We start from the raw sequence: 17,802 nt of genomic DNA on the forward strand, positions 1-17,802 counted from the left end.
CTGCAAAGGGTCAACCCACGCAAGGCTGCAGGCCCGGATGGAGTTCAAGGAAGGGTACTGAAGGACTGTGCCGAACAGCTGGCTGAGATATTCACCAGGATCTTTAACCTGTCGCTATCTCTGGCCACGGTTCCCAAGTGCCTGAAGTCGGCTACCATAGTACCAGTGCCGAAAAAAGCAAAGATCTCCAACCTGAACGACTACCGTCCGGTTGCCCTAACTCCGATAGTCATGAAGTGCTTTGAAAGGCTGGTCCTCTCACACATCAAATCCAGCATCCCTGACTCACTGGACCCACATCAATTTGCATACAGGGCAAACAGATCCACAGAGGACGCTATCTCTCTGGCTCTTCACACTGTCCTGACTCACCTGGAGAGACAGGGCACGTACGTGAGGATGCTATTCATTGACTATAGCTCTGCCTTCAACACGGTCATCCCCACCAAGCTCATCACCAAACTCCACCAGCTAGGCCTCAGCTCGTCATTATGTGACTGGATCCTGGACTTCCTGCTGGAGCGACCGCAGGCAGTGAGAATGGGCCCGCACCTGTCCTCCACTATCACCCTGAGTACCGGCACACCACAGGGCTGTGTTCTGAGCCCCATGCTCTACTCCCTCTTCACACACGACTGTGTTCCTGCATTCGACACCAACACCATTGTCAAGTTTGCAGACGACACAACGGTGATCGGGCTGATCACCAACGGTGATGAAACAAACTACAGAGCGGAGGTGCAGAACCTGGCGGACTGGTGCTCGGATAACAACCTGTCCCTAAATACCACCAAGACCAAGGAGCTGATCATCAACTTCCGTAGGTCACATAACGGCGAATACGCCCCGATCTCTATCAACGGGGACAGTGTGGAGAGAGTGTCCAGCTTCAAGTTTCTGGGCTCTCACATTTCGGAGGACCTAACATGGTCCAATAACACTGCTGCGCTGGTCAAGAAGGCACAGCAACGACTGTTCTACCTGAGAACACTGAAAAAGTCTGGTCTACCCCAACAGCTGCTGACGACATTCTACCGCTGCACCATAGAGAGCATCCTAACGCATGGCATCCCTGTGTGGTACCTCAGCTGCACGGAGGCAGAAAGGAAAGCTCTTCAGCGGGTAGTCCATAGAGCTCAGAGGACCATCGGAACACAGCTACCAGACTTGGAGGGCATCTACAACACACAATGCCTCAGAAAAGCCACCAGCATCCACAAAGACTCTTCACACCCCTGCAACAGTCTGTTCAAACTTCTACCATCGGGCAGATGCTACAAGGCCTTCTACGCCCGCACCTCCAGACTCAGGAACAGCTTCATCCCCAGGGCCATAGCTGCTATGAACCGGTCCTGCTGAGCCGGATGGTCACATCGCACAGTGAACCGGCACAGATCTACTTGCACTTTATTCTATCTTAAAACTGTTACAATTTGTTTCGTTGGGTTGCTGTTGTTTAAATCAACTAAATTATTGCATCGTATGGGAGGCGCATTCCCAATCTCGTTGTACCCCTGAACAATGACAATAAAGATATATTGTATTGTATTGTATTGTATTCACATTTTCAGAACTGTGAGCTGGAATAATGATTGCCTTTCGTGGAGTTGAGGAAGACAGCATCCACTGGAAGAAGCACTTCAAAAACCTCCTCAAATGTGACATTGTGCTTAACAAGAGGTTACTTAATCCAATTGCAAGACGATCTATTCAGGCCAGCCTTGCTACTATTCTTGACCAAACACGAAGTTCCAAAATCCACATTTCAAATAAAAATCCACATTTCAGACCAAAGCCACGGGAGCAGTTGGTCTACTCGCCCTAAACATAAACGTTCAAGTTGAAGAGGCTAACGCACAAATCCACAATTTCATCATCTGGAAAGAGGAGGATGTTGCAGGGAATCTCATACTCATAACATCATCAAGAAAGGAGGTAAATATGAGTAGAGGCAAAGAACCCTCCAGTGATGCTGCTTGTCCCGCTGAGTTACTCCAGGTTTTTGTGTCGATCTACAGATGCTGGTTGATACAGACCCCAAGCTTCATCTATTCATGTTCTCCAGAGATGTTGCCTGATCTGCCGAGATACTCCAACACTTTGTATCCTTTGAGATATAGGAGTGCAGTTACTGCAGTGGAGTTTACTTTCTTTATCTGTGGAGCGTCCTCGTCGATCACCTCCTCCCACAGGCCTAAAGGATTCTCCCTAAGTGTAGATTCCGTCTTTCTCGAGGCACAATGAGCATGATTTAGAACTAGATCATGGACTTTGTGGCAAGAACTGGAGCAACGACTTTTGAAATTGGTGCCAAAACAAGACTTGCAGGTCAGGAGACTATTTCTGTACACTTGCTAATCAGGAATCGGGGGGGGAAAGTAACACTCTACTGGACTGTTTTGTAAGAAAAATTATTGAATCGTGTTAGCACTTAGCACATGTGACAATAAAAGCACCATTGAACCATTGATCTTCTCCATGTGATAACTCCAATAGCAAAGTCGGACAGCAGTAGCAACTATAGGTGCCCTTCTTCATAAGTTCATAAATTGTAGGAGCAGAATTAGGCCATTTGGCCCATCAAGTCTACTCTGCCATTCAACCATGGCTGCTCTATCTTTCCTTCTCAACCCCATTCTCCTGCCTTCTCCCCATAACCCCTGACACCCGTATTAATCAAGAATCTATCTATCTCCACCATTAAAATATCTACTGACTTGGCCTTCACAGCCTTCTGTGGCAATGAATCCCACAGATTCACCACCCTCTGACTAAAGAAATTCCTCCTAATTGTCTTTCCTAATTGTCCATCCTTTTATTCTGAGGCTATGGCCTCTGGTCCTAGACTTTCCCACCAGTGGAAACATCCTCTCCACATCTATCCAGGCCTTTCTCTATTCAGTTCCAATAACGTCCCCCCTCATCCTTCTAAACTGTAGTGAGTACAGGCACAGTGCAGTTAAATGCTCATCATATGTTAACCCAATCATCCCTAGGATCATCCTCAGGACCCTTTCCACCGCTAGTTCAGATATGGGGCCCAAAACTGCTCACAATACTCCAAATGTGGTCTGACCAATGCCTTCTACAACCTCATAATAACCTTTGACACCACCTATCAGGACAGACTGGGGAGTACTCTCCTCGAATTCAGCTGCCCATCAGTGTCAACCCCTTGATCTCAGTGCACATTTAAAAGTGTGCTTGGCACCAAGATGTCCACATTAATCAGTCATGACCATCATTGCTGTCGCGCGTTGACACCTCCTTAAATAGAGGGCTTGGCGTGAAGTGTTCAAGCATTTTCAACATTTTATTGATGAATTTAAAAATAAGATGTGACAGCACTGAAACTGCACAAATGTTCTGTGTCACAGCGTCCCGCCCAGAGGAGAGGGTAAACGGCAGCATAATCTGACGATGGTGACAATGAAGGCCAGCATATGCTGCAAATCAGAGATGGAAAACCATATCCTAGAATATTGTGCTTAAGGAACTGATGGAGACAGGTTCATGCTCCGTAATCTTGAGAAGAAATATTAGAAAATTATTTCCTGTGTTAAAACTGAACAGAATGTAAACTAATCATAAAGAGAACAGTAAGGGCAAATGCTGTGTGTGGCCCAAAGCACTACTTTGCAGGGGGTATTTGTCTTCATTTTGTTGGATGGACTTTGAGGGCCTTTGGCAAATATCTGATAACACTCTCAAACATAATGCCCAAGGCACTGGACCAATCTTTGCTTGTATGAGTTAGAGACTCTAATGGCGTTTGGTCCCACACACCATTCTCTGACCTGCAATTGTATGTTCTTGAGCATTGTACTGAGAAGCCTCTTGGCCAGCAGAACTACAGGAGAGAGGGTCTCCATTGTCTGAATCAGCCTCCAATAGGAAGAGGTAGCTAAGAACACCATGCTTGCAGGAAGTCTGTTAACAAAAGTTTATTTTCGGCACTGTTGCTGTGGACATTATGTAAACAGCCTTTGGAGGGGTAGGTGGGACAGAGAATGTAGAAACAAAGAACTGCAGATGCTGGTTTATACCAAAGATAGACACAAAGTGCTGGAGTAACTCAGCGGATCAGGCATCATCCCTGGAGAAAAAGAATGGTTGACGTTTTGGGTCAGTTTAATTAATGTGGCAGAGAACATTGCACAGTGACCTGTTGTCCATGGTTTATTAGTAACTAGATTTAAACATAATTCAGGATGAATTTGAAAGAACTTCAGTAAGCCGATTGCTGGTAAGTTTTGCAGGAAATTAGAATAAAATATTGAAGAACTTTTAATGCTTCTATTCTGATGTCTTGATACCTGGTAAAAGATGTTTATTTTTTCGAGCTCCTTTGAAGGTTCACTGATGAGTATAGTTAGCAGATTCCAATGTGAGTAAAAAGAACTGCAGGTGCTGGAAATCTGCAAGAAAAAAAACACTTAGCATTGTGGAAAGAAACAGCCAATACTTTAGGTCATAACCCAAAAAGATCAGGCAGTATCTCTGGAGAACATGGGTAGGGGATGCTTCAGGTCAGAACCACTCATCGGGGTACTAACAAATGAAAGAATTGTAATCTTCCACCTAAAACATTAAGCATTTATCTTTCTACAGATGTTCCCTGACCTAGTGAGTATTTCTAGCATTTTCTGCTTTTATAGCAGAATTCAATATTCGTTCATTCATTCTGAGGGCAGGGTTAGTTTTGTTGACAGGGCTCACTGCCAGACATTTTTACAACCAGCTAAACATAATTTGCATTTATGTGTTTTTACACTGATTTTTCTCATTTTAGAAAGGTAATGCAATTGAACTAAAAATCCATGACTTTTTAAAAAGTGTACACTTTAGCCAAAGTAATAGTGTCTTCCAAAAGTGTTTTAATGGTGATATATAATTTCAGTATAAATATTCTGTTTCTAAAAAAAATTTCTATTTTGCTGTTAAAAGATACCTGTGCTTTATGGCGAGTCTGGAGGCTTGTACTTTGTTAAAGAAGTTTATTGCGGTGGCAATATTCAATTACAAAGGATAACAAACGAGATTACAGACAACCATTAACTCAAACTATTCACATCGAAGTTCTCTTCCCACTGACTGGTTTTGGGCGCCAAAACCACCACGTGACCTTGCTGGCCAATCCGAGGGTTCGACTCTCAGGACCAATCCCCATGGTCGCTACATGACCCCCCCCCCCAGAACCCGAGGTACGGAACCTAGCAGGGAGCCGGATTTCGCGACCAGAACGAGTAAGGAGAGGGGCTGCAGGAACCACAGGAGCAGGGGGTCCCGGATCAGGGGGAATTGCAGGAGGACGGCCCCGTCGAGGCGGCTGACTGACCAGGCAGGGCGGTCCTGATCCTGTGCAGGTTTGAGTGGACACCGAGACGAGCTCACTCCAACCCCCAACATCCAAGGTGAAGGTGACCGTCCCTTTACGCAACACGCGGAACGGTCCTTCATAGACCCTCTACAACGGGGAACGATGGGCATCTCTACGCAGAAACACAAATTCACAGTCCTTCAAGGCAGGCACCATGGAACACCCGTGACGCGAAGTAGGAACCGGAGCCAGGGAACCCACTCGCGCCTGGAGTGATGCTAAAACCGACGGAACCGAGGGCTGCTGACCAGAGGACTCTGGAAGGAAATCCCCGGGCACTCTGAGTGGCGAGCCATATACCAGTTCCGCGGACGACATTCCGAGATCGTGCTTAGGAGCAGTACGGATGCCCAGAAGGACCCAGGGCAGCTGATCTGCCCAGTCAGGGCCGTCCAGCCGTGCACTGAGGGCAGCCTTAAGTTGCCGGTGAAACCTCTCCACGAGCCCATTAGCCTGTGGGTGGTACGCCGTGGTCTGCTGCAACCGGGAACCGTACAGCTCCGCTAGCGTAGCCCAAAGGGTAGAGGTGAACTGGGACCCCCGGTCGGTGGTAATGACGGACGGAACACCGAAGCGGGCCACCCAATGGAGGGCCAGGGCCCGGGCACAAGAGGTGGCGGAGGTGTCGGACAACGGGAAGGCCTCCGGCCAATGGGTAAACCGGTCAACCACCGTGAGTAGGTGAGTGTAGCCCCTGGAGGAAGGTAAAGGCCCAACTAAATCAACATGAATATGGAAAAAACGGACCGCAGGGACCGCAAACTCCTGCACCGGAGGTTGGACATGCCGGTGAACTTTAGCGGTCTGGCAGGGAACACAGGAACGGGCCCAAGCGGCTACTTGCTTCCGCAGGCCATGCCACACAAACCTAGCGGCTACTAAGGCAGAGGTGGATCGAATGGACGGGTGCGCCTGCCCATGAATGGCATCGAACACCCGGCACTGAAGGGCGGCCGGCACCACCGGCCTAGGGCGGGGAAGGGAAACATCACACCAGACTTTTGTACCCGCAGGCCCTTAAGCCACTTGGGCCAACTTCAACCCCGAAGTGGTGGAGTGATATGCTGAGGCAGTGTCTGCCAGGCGCTGTGCCTCCGCAAGCTCCTGGAGATCTACCTCGCATTCCACCGCTGAAATTGGGGAAATGGCTGGCCTGGACAGGGCATCAGCAACGGCATTAAGCTTACCCGCGACGTGGCGGACATCGGTGGTAAACTCTGAGATGGCTGTCAGGTGCTGCTGCTGGCGGGCCGACCATGGGTCGGACACTTTCGAAAAAGCAAAAGTCAATGGTTTGTGGTCAGTAAAGGCCACAAATAGGCGGCCTTCTAGAAAATACCTAAAGTGGCGGACAGCTAAATAGAGAGCCAGAAGCTCTCGGTCAAAGGCGCTATATTTCAGCTTAGCCGGATTAAGCTGTCGGCTGAAAAATGGCAAGGGCTGCCAACTGCCATCTACATGCTGTTCCAAAACCCCTCCCACCGCCACGTCTGACGCATCGACCGTCAGGGCCGTGGGGGCGGAGGCGCTCGGGTGGACGAGCATGGTGGCATCTGCCAGAGCCACTTTAGCTGCCTCAAAGGCCGTCTCAGCGGCCGCGGACCACTCCAACTCGACAGGTTTGCCTGCGAGACACTGGAAGAGCGGACGCATGATCCGTGCCGCTGCCGGCACGAACCTGTGATAGAAATTCACCATCCCCACGAACTCCTGCAACCCCTTTACTGTGGTGGGCCACGGGAAGGCACGAACAGCCTCCACTTTTTCGGGCAAAGGAGTGACGCCGGCTGAGGTGATCCGGTGTCCTAAGAAAGTAATAGAGGGGAGGCCAAATTGACACTTGGAGGGGTGGATGATGAGCACGTGGTCTTGAAGCCGCCGGAACACGGTCCGTAAATGGACCAGTTCCTGCTCCGAGCGACTGGCAACCAGGATATCATCCAAATAAATGAAAACAAAAGACAATTCCTGACCAACATGGTCCATAAGCCGCTGGAAAGCCTGCGCTGCGTTTTTCAAACCGAAAGGCATACGCAACCATTCGAACAACCCGAACGGAGTGATCGTGGTAGTCTTCGGCACGTCTTCCGGATGCACAGGAATCTGGTGGTACCCCCGCACCAAATCAATTTTGGAGAATACCGTGGCACCTTCCAGTCTAGACGAGAAGTCCTGGATGTGCGGTATGGGGTAGTGGTCTGCCGTGGTGACGGCGTTAAGGCGCCGGTAATTTCCACATGGTCTCCAACTCCCAGATGCTTTGGAGACCATATGCAACGGAGGCCCACGGGCTGTCGGACCGACGGACAATGCCCATTTGTTCCATCTTCTGAAATTCTTCACGCGCCACCATCAGTTTGTCCGGCAGCAACCTCCGGGCCCGAGCGAAAACGGGGGGCCCCTCGGTGGAAATGTAATGGACAACGCCGTGCTTTGCAGAAGGGGCGTTGAAACGCTGAACGAGCAGCTCCGGAAACTCAGCCAGGACCGCAGCATACGGGTCAGAGGCCGCGACGACGGCCTGGACAGTCGGGCTGGGCGGGGTGGCAGGCGGTGGAGCAGCGGGCTCATCGCTGCTAGCGGAGGGACGAAGGCCTTTACCTCGGACATCGGCTACTAGCGAAAAGGTCCAGAGGAAATCTGCGGCCAGGATCGCTTGACCGACTTCTGCGACGATAAATGACCATTCGTACATGCGGGTGCCTAAAGACAGAGACATTGCCCGTGTACCATACGTGCGGATGGGGCTACCGTTAACCGCGATGAGGGTAGGCCCTCTCTTACCCGATCGGGTTTCGAGGTCAGTCGGCGGTACGATGCTGACTATAGCTCCCGTGTCGACCAAGAACTCTGTGTCTGTGAATCGATCTCTGACGTAGAGGCGTCGGTTCTGGCCAATCGCAACTGCCTCTATGTACGATCGGCCGAGGCATTTCCCGAGAAAGTGCAAGGTGAGTGGCAGTTGCGGGCTTCTCCACCCCATCTCAGATGATAATAACACCAGCCGCGCTTGTGCGGATCTTTTCGGCGGGGTTTCGGAAAAATGGCGGGAGTCGCGGCGCCATCTTGGTGCCGCTGCGGGCTGCCCGATGGAGCCGAGACCCTGTTGATCAAATTGTGTTTTTTCGATTTAGACGCCATGAGCGCATCAACTTTCTCCGCGTATGCCACGGGGTCCTTAAAAGAACAATCCGTGAGCATAAGCCTAACATCTTCTGGAAGTTGCTCTCGGAATGCCTGCTCGAACATAAGGCAATCCTTGTGCTCACCTGCCAGCGCCAACATTTCGGCCATGAGGGCGGACGGCAGCCGATCTCCGAGATCCGGTAGGTGCATAAGCTTCTCAGCTTGTTCATGCCTACTGAATCCGAAGGTTCGGAGCATGAGTACCTTCAGCACCTCGTACTTGCCTTCTGCCGGAGGGGAGGTGATGAACTGCATCACCCGCGCGGACATCTCCGGCGGTAGGGCACTGACCAGGTAATAATACTTTGTCTCATCCACCGAGATGTTTCTCAGGTGGAACTGCGCTTCAGCATGGGCAAACCAAAGGTGTGGCTGATGCGCCCAAAACGGAGGAAGATGAACGCTGACTGCGTTTAGCTGCGGTACGCCGGGCGTTAGAACCGAAGCAGAGGCGTCTTGTCCCTGCATGGTAGATGATCGGCTAGATCACGTCGGGGTCACCAATATGGCGAGTCTGGAGGCTTGTACTTTGTTAAAGAAGTTTATTGCGGTAGCAATATTCAATTACAAAGGATAACAAACGAGATTACAGACAACCATTAACTCAAACTGTTCACATCGAAGTTCTCTTCCCACTGACTGGTTTTGGGCGCCAAAACCACCACGTGACCTTGCTGGCCACTCCGAGGGTTCGACTCTCAGGACCAATCCCTATGGTCGCTACAGCTTATATCTTTTGTTTATCACAATATTCCAGCATGTCACTATATTGCAACAAGCCATTTTTGCACATACTTAATATTTACATAGCAATCCATGTTGGAAAATATGTTATAAATATCTTAAATTTAAGAAAAACTTTATTAATCTTAAAGCTGGAATAGAAGTGTTTGCATGTGCTGCAGATGTCAATTCCCTCGACTATCATTTAAGAGATCATTCAGAAACACTAAATGTATGTACAAAGCCTGACTTCCCTTAATAATAAATGATGGATTTTGTCTTTATCCCAAAATGCAAAATGAGAGAACATAAATTTGCACCTTGCTTATCATTGACAAAGAATTGGAGGAGGATAAAAAGAACTGTCATCTTTTACTTACCCTGTGAGGTTTAAATATATGTTTTAATATAATGTGAGATTTTAATTTAATGCCCTATCAACTATAAGGCTTCTTCTCCTCGACAATGTCTTCCCTGTTATGTCCTGGGAAAGTAATAATATGTTGTCCACAGAGAGAGGAATAGAGTAATGTTATGATATCATCAGTGTTCTTTATTCCATCTATATCATTAACTCACATTGACATAGTTCTTTGGTGCAATGTCAGAATTTTATTTTTGGAGCTGTCAAGAATGCTTCCCTTGAAGAAAAAGTGCATTCTTAAATAAAGCAAAATTGTGTGAAACATGAATATAATCTTTACAAAAATGTAAAATGATTAATTTTTTTTGCATTAGGAAATGGACTTGGAAATGGACTTTAGCTATTTCCCTTGTGAGGTCTTTTAATATATATGTTTTCATTTTTCATCTCCTTATCCAATTCTAACCATTTTTGATAGCTAAAGTCAGACACAAAATGCTGGAGTAACTCAACGGGATAGACAGCGTCTCTGGATAGAAGGATTGGGTGACGTTTTGGACCGAGACCCTTCTTCAGACACGATCTCGACCTGAAACACCACCCATTCCTTCTATCCAGAGATGCTGCCTATCCCGCTGAGTTATTCCAACATTTTGTCTATAGTTTAAACCAGCATTTGTAGTTCATTCCTGCACATTTTTGATAGCTAGATTGCTGGACAATTTTGTTTGCTTCTTGAGTTTCATTATTGCTGGTGGAAGATTCCAGATGGGAAATATTAGACCTGTTACTCAATTATAGGTAAAAATCTACCCAGTTGTCTTGAGATGTATCGGGCACTTAAATACATTGACTGGTGTCTTCCATCTAGAACCATGTCATTGACTCAAGCAAGAATAACTTTGCAGCGTTTGTCAGCTATTAGTACTTGGCATATCATCATATCATATCATATATATACAGCCGGAAACAGGCCTTTTCGGCCCTCCAAGTCCGTGCCGCCCAGCGATCCCCGTACATTAACACTATCCTACACCCACTAGGACTACTGGCCGAGTAGACAACTGGAGGTCATTCATGGTTGAGGGCCAAAAGATTAAAACAAAATTGCAAAAGGGCATTTATTTATTAGTTCATGGGATGTGGAAGTTGTTTGCACAGTCAGAATATATTACCCTCCACGCTATCCATCAAAGATGGCAGTGTGTTGGTGCTGTTAGGTAGAGAGTTCCAGAAATCTGATCCTACTTCTTCTTCTTAGGCCCCCTCGGTCATGGCTGACCATGGGTGATGCATCCTAGTTGGCTGCTTGCTCCACACCTCGGCTAGAGCAGAGTCGCTTGTGGCTGAAGAGACCAATGCGGGAGTGACAGTCTCTGTCGCAAAGGTCACATTTGAGTGTGGTCTCTCGTCTGTTGAAGTTGCTGCGCTCCTTTCTGCGTGCTCGCTTGTCTGCCGCTGCGTTCATCAGTTTCTCTTCGCCCGTTTTGAGATGTTGGTTCAGGGTACCTCTCCACCTCGTACGGTCAACTGCAAGGCTCTCCCAGGACTCCACATCGATGTCGAGCGCCTTCAAATCTCTCTTGCAGACATCCTTGTAACGTAGCTGGGGGCGGCCGATGGTTCTCCTCCCAGATGTCAGCTCTCCATAGAGGATGTCTGTTGGAATACGGCCATCCTCCATGCGGTGGACATGGCCCAGCCACCGCAGCCTGCGCTACCTGAGTAGAGTGTACATACTGGGAAGGCCAGCGCGAGACAGAATCTCGGCGTTGGACACTCTGTCTTGCCAGGATATACCCAGGATACGGCGGATGCTTCTAAGGTGGAAGGTGTTGAGTCTTCTCTCCAGTCTGGCATATGTAGTCCATGCCTCACTGCAGTACAGCAGTGTGCTGTTGACACAGGCATTGTAGACTGCTATCTTTGTCTTCACTGTCAACTTTGGATTGGTCCACACTGGAGTTGTGAGGCGAGCGAGAGTTGTAGCTGCCTTCCCGATCCTCTTGTCAATCTCTGTGTCCAAGGAGAGGTTGTCGGTGATGGTGGAGCCGAGCTACGTGAACTGATGGATGCCATCGAGTTCGTAGTCGTCGATGGTGATGACAGGCAGTGCCTCTGTATCCTGTCCCAGGACGTTCATCTTCTTCAGGCTGATGGTCAGCCCAAAGTCCTTGCAAGCCCGATAGAAGCGGTCCATCAGTGACTGTAGTTCCTGCTGGGTGTGGGACACAACTGCAGCGTCATCAGCGAACAACATGTCTCTGATGAGAGCATCATGTACTTTTGTCTTGGCTCGGAGGCGGGTGAGGTTGAAGAGCTTGCCATCTGATCAAGTACGCAGGTAGATCCCCTCTGTTGCGGTGCCGAAGGCATGTTTCAGGAGCAGAGCAAAGAAAATCCCAAAGAGTGGGAGCGAGAACTCAGCCTTGTTTGACGCCACTGCGGATGTCGAGGGGCTCCGAGAAACTGCCATTGATCTGCACTGCCCCCTTCGTGTTGATGTGGAAGGATTCTATCATGCTCTGCAGTTTTGGTGGGCAGCCGATCTTTGTGAGAGCCTTGAATAGGCCATCTCTGCTGACAAAGTCAAACACCTTGGTGAGGTTAATGAAAGCAAAATATACAGGGCATCTGCTGTTCTCTACACTTCTCCTGGAGCTTGCGAAGGGAGAAGACCATGTCTACTGTTGATCTTCCAGCTCAGAAACCGCACTGTGACTCTGGGTAGACACGTTCTGCCAGCTTCTGCAGGTGGATCAAGATGACCCGAGCAAAGACCTTGCCGATGATGTGGAGGAGGGAGATGCCTCTGTAGTTGTTGCAGTCACTTCTCTCGCCCTTGTTCTTGTAGAGGGTAATGATCGTGGCATCCCTCATGTCCTGCGGTACAGCTCCTTTTTGCCAGCACTGGCAGAGGACTTCATGCAAAGGTAGTCTTGCAATGCTTGATCGGGTCAGGGGGAATCCCATCGCTGCCTGGGGCCTTGCCTGAGGCCAGGCTGTCAATGGCCTTGCTGAGCTCTTCTACTGACGGCTCTCCATCTAACTCATCCCACCGTCGGGAGCAACCCCTGGCGCCTGGCTTTACGCCAATCTAGCAGTGACTTATAACCGGTAACTGTTGCTCCCCGTGTTGTGTCGACTTCGCAGGCGAGGCTGGAGTGTCCTCTCCAGGTTGTAAGTGTAGGTTTGCAGTGATTTGTGGGTCGGATGCAAGCCTGGGCGATGTCATATGAAGGACAGGCTGTTGCCCGTGCAGCACGTCCCCCCTCTCCACGTCACTGATCGATCCAAAGGATCAGCAGAGCCGTTACAGTTTGGCACCAGCCTAACTGATCCCTCAGGCAAAACAAGGAAATATGTTAGAAATATATTTCCATATATATATATATATACATATGTATTATATATCAGAGTGCCACTAATATCACTATATGAAATGAAAATAGAATGAAAGAAGCACATCGGAAACAAAATGTTGGAATAACTCAGCGGGTCAGGCAGCATCTCTGAAGAAATGGTGACATTTTGGATCGAGACCCTTCGTCAGACTGTGAGTCAGGGGAGAGGGAAAAGGTCACACAACATCCAGCGTCTGGAACTATTTTGTTGGTCCTTCATTCACGGGGGTCACCGTCCAAGAACTCCCCACCTATCACAGTGGGAATCACTTCAGTGAGTGGACTGTTGCAGATCAACAGGCTCACCACAACCCACTCGTGTCTAACTAACAATGGAGGTATTGCCCAGAAGGCTTACCATCACAAAATCTCTCCTCAAAAGTAATAATTTTGAGTATGACTTAAAATTTGTTTTGTTTCAAATAAAAGCATTTTTGCTTACTGGTGAACCATGGGTTTAATCCACTGGTGATCCCCTGGTGATCCATTGGTGATCCCCTGGTGATCCACTGTTGATCCACTGGTGAACCATGGGTTTGATCCACCGATCCTATGATGTTCCTCCCAAAGTAATTCCCTCTCCATAGTTTAATTTGGAACAATTTATTACAATTATTGTTGGTGGCTACTTGAGGTATTTTATGTGGCATGCGGGTTGTGGGGGCAGTCTGTGACCGTAGCCGGTATCAGGGTTTGCAAATCTAGACTTTACATGTATTCCGGGCTCAAGGAATCGCAGAAGCTACAATCTTGTGTAGAACACAAAGTGCTGGAACAGCCTAGTGGGGATGACCTGACATTGTAGGCAGACTCATTGTCGGGAAACAACACACTCAGTCTCGACACCAGGGGTTGAACATGCAGTCTCAATGCTGCAGGATTGTGCATGCAGTCTTGGCATCGGGATATCCCTGTCTCGACATTGATGAGCTTGTCTTAACATTGGGATCAATGCTTGCAAGCTTGACAACATGGAACTGCACATGCAAACTTGATAATGGGGACCACATGTACAGTTTGAATCCTGAAGGACTGTTTATCCATTTTGTACATAGGGAGACCTTCCTTTGTGTTTATATTGCATACAAACCTCATCCCATCTTCAGCTTCTCCAAAATTTCCCAATTGATTAATTAGCGATATTTAATTTTATGAACCCAATTTTGATCTTTCCCTGCCAGCAGGAACCATATCACAGAGTCGTGGAGTTATAAACTCATACAGCGTGAAAACATGCCCTTTGGCCCAACTTGCCCACATCGGCCAGCCACACTCGTCCCTGCTGCCTGCGTTTGGCCCATATACCTCCAAATCTGTCCTATCCATGTACCAGTCTAACTGTTTCTTAAATGTTGCGATAGTCCCTGCCTCAACTACCTCCTCTGGCAGCTTGTTCCATACACCCACCACACTTTTTGTGAAAAAGTTACCCCTCAGATTCCTATTAAATCTTTTCCCCTTCACCTTAAACCAAAATCCCAACATGTATGAACCTATGTATCTACGGTGGTTATGGGAGATTTCAACATGCAGGTAGACTGGGAAAATCAGGTTGGAAATGGACCCCAGGAAAGAGAGTTTGTAGAGTGCCTTCGAGATGGATTCTTAGAACAGCTTGTACTGGAGCCTACCAGGGAGAAGGCAATTCTGGATTTAGTGTTGTGTAATGATCCTGATCTGATAAGGGGACTAGAGGTAAAAGAGCCATTAGGAGGCAGTGATCACAACATGATAAGTTTTACTCTGCAAATGGAAAGGCAGAAGGGAAAATCGGAAGTGTCGGTATTACAGTATAGCAAAGGGGATTACAGAGGCATGAGGCAGGAGCTGGCCAAAATTGATTGGAAGGAGGCCCTAGCAGGGAAGACGGTAGAACAGCAATGGCAGGTATTCCTGGGAATAATGCAGAGGTTGCAGGATCAATTTATTCCAAAGAGGTGGAAAGACTCTAAGGGGAGTAAGAGACACCTGTGGCTGACGAGGGAAGTCAGGGACAGCATAAAAATTAAGGAGAGGAAGTATAACATAGCAAAGAAGAGTGGGAAGACAGAGGATTGGGACTCTTTTAAAGAGCAACAAAAGTTAACTAAAAAGGCAATACGGGGAGAAAAGATGAGGTACGATGGTAAACTAGCCAATAATATAAAGGAGGATAGCAAAAGTTTTTTTAGGTACGTGAAGAGGAAAAAAATAGTCAAGGCAAATGTGGGTCCCTTGAAGACAGAAGCAGGGGAATTTATTATGGGGAACAAAGAAATGGCAGACGAGTTAAACCGTTACTTTGGATCTGTCTTCACTGAGGAAGATACACACAATCTCCCAAATGTTCTAGGGGCCGGAGAACCTAGGGTGATGGAGGAACTGAAGGAAATCCACATTAGGCAGGAAATGGTTTTGGGTAGACTGATGGGACTGAAGGCTGATAAATCCCCAGGGCCTGATGGTCTGCATCCCAGAGTACTTAAGGAGGTGGCTCTAGAAATAGTGGAAGCATTGGAGATCATTTTTCAATGTTCTATAGATTCAGGATCAGTTCCTGTGGATTGGAGGATAGCAAATGTTATCCCACTTTTTAAGAAAGGAGGGAGAGAGAAAACGGGTAATTATAGACCAGTTAGTCTGACATCAGTGGTGGGGAAGATGCTGGAGTCAATTATAAAAGACGAAATTGCTGAGCATTTGGATAGCAGTAACGGGATCATTCCGAGTCAGCATGGATTTACGAAGGGGAAATCATGCTTGACAAATCTACTGGAATTTTTTGAGGATGTAACTAGGAAAATTGACAAGGGAGAGTCAGTGGATGTGGTGTACCTCGACTTTCAGAAAGCCTTCGACAAGGTCCCACATAGGAGATTAGTGGGCAAAATTAGGGCACATGGTATTGGGGGTAGGGTACTGACATGGATAGAAAATTGGTTGACAGACAGAAAGCAAAGAGTGGGGATAAATGGGTCCCTTTCGGAATGGCAGGCAGTGACCAGTGGGGTACCGCAAGGTTCGGTGCTGGGACCCCAGCTATTTACGATATACATTAATGACTTAGACGAAGGGATTAAAAGTACCATTAGCAAATTTGCAGATGATACTAAGTTGGGGAGTAGTGTGAATTGTGAGGAAGATGCAATAAGGCTGCAGGGTGACTTGGACAGGTTGTGTGAATGGGCGGATACATGGCAGATGCAGTTTAATGTAGATAAGTGTGAGGTTATTCACTTTGGAAGCAAGAATAGAAAGGCAGATTATTATCTGAATGGTGTCAAGTTAGGAGGAGGGGGAGTTCAACGAGATCTGGGTGTCCTAGTGCATCAGTCAATGAAAGGAAGCATGCAGGTACAGCAGGCAGTGAAGAAAGCCAATGGAATGTTGGCCTTCGTAACAAGAGGAGTTGAGTATAGGAGCAAAGAGGTCCTTCTACAGTTGTACCGGGCCCTGGTGAGACCGCACCTGGAGTACTGTGTGCAGTTTTGGTCTCCAAATTTGAGGAAGGATATTCTTGCTATGGAGGGCGTGCAGCGTAGGTTCACTAGGTTAATTCCCGGAATGTCGGGATTGTCGCATGTTGAAAGGCTGGAGCGATTGGGCTTGTATACACTGGAATTTAGAAGGATGAGGGGGGATCTTATTGAAACATATAAGATAATTAGGGGATTGGACACATTAGAGGCAGATAACATGTTCCCAATGTTGGGGGAGTCCAGAACAAGGGGCCACAGTTTAAGAATAAGGGGTAGGCCATTTAGAACGGAGATGAGGAAGAACTTTTTCAGTCAGAGGGTGGTGAAAGTGTGGAATTCTCTGCCTCAGAAGGCAGTGGAGGCCAGTTCGTTGGATGCTTTCAAGAGAGAGCTGGATAGAGCTCTTAAGGATAGCGGAGTGAGGGGGTATGGGGAGAAGGCAGGAACGGGGTACTGATTGAGAGTGATCAGCCATGATCGCATTGAATGGCGGTGCTGGCTCGAAGAGCTGAATGGCCTACTCCTGCACCTATTGTCTATTGTCTATGTATCACATTAAGCTCTATTTCAATCTTCAAGACTTTAGAGCAGAACTCTGTCACTTCTCTACGCCCGCTATTTCAGTAACTCAGCCAATAAAGGGATATTACACAAATGTAATGAGCAATAGTTGGCTCATTATGTTAGTCATATATTAGTTGTTACACTGTGGAGTGGGAATTGGTCTGTTCCTTTGGGATTGGGGCAGGCATTTGGAAGGAATACTAGAGAGCACCAAAGATATGTTTTTTTCATTTTGACAAGTGGTTATGTGGTGAAAATGATTCACAGGAAGCAAATAACCATGGAGGAAAATAAATTACACAGGGTGCTTGAGGAACTCTGAGTGCAGTGGGATTGAAACCTAATTGTGTGGGACTCATTGTTTGACTGTGTTTATTCAAAGGTTTTGTGCCATATTCACACATATTCTACTGCTTACATAGGTCAAAACAACAATAGGATGATTCATCACAACAATAATTAAAAATGCAAATGCTACATGGTTCAGAAATGATTGTACAATAATTACACTGTGCGTCCTAGTTTTGCTATTTTATACACACTGATTCAGTTTTCAGATCAAGCTCGATTTTCATTATATAATCACCTCCTCTCTGCTTTTCCCCTCCTTTCCTCACCATCGCCTCCTCTCCCCTCTTCTCTCCTTGACTCTACTCACCACATACTCCTCTGCTCTCCTCCCCAGACTACTTCCCTCATCTCCTCCTCCTAATGTCCTGCCTC

This window comes from Rhinoraja longicauda, chromosome 6 (assembly GCF_053455715.1).
Source record: "Rhinoraja longicauda isolate Sanriku21f chromosome 6, sRhiLon1.1, whole genome shotgun sequence".
NCBI classification, from domain to species: Eukaryota; Metazoa; Chordata; class Chondrichthyes; order Rajiformes; family Arhynchobatidae; genus Rhinoraja; species Rhinoraja longicauda.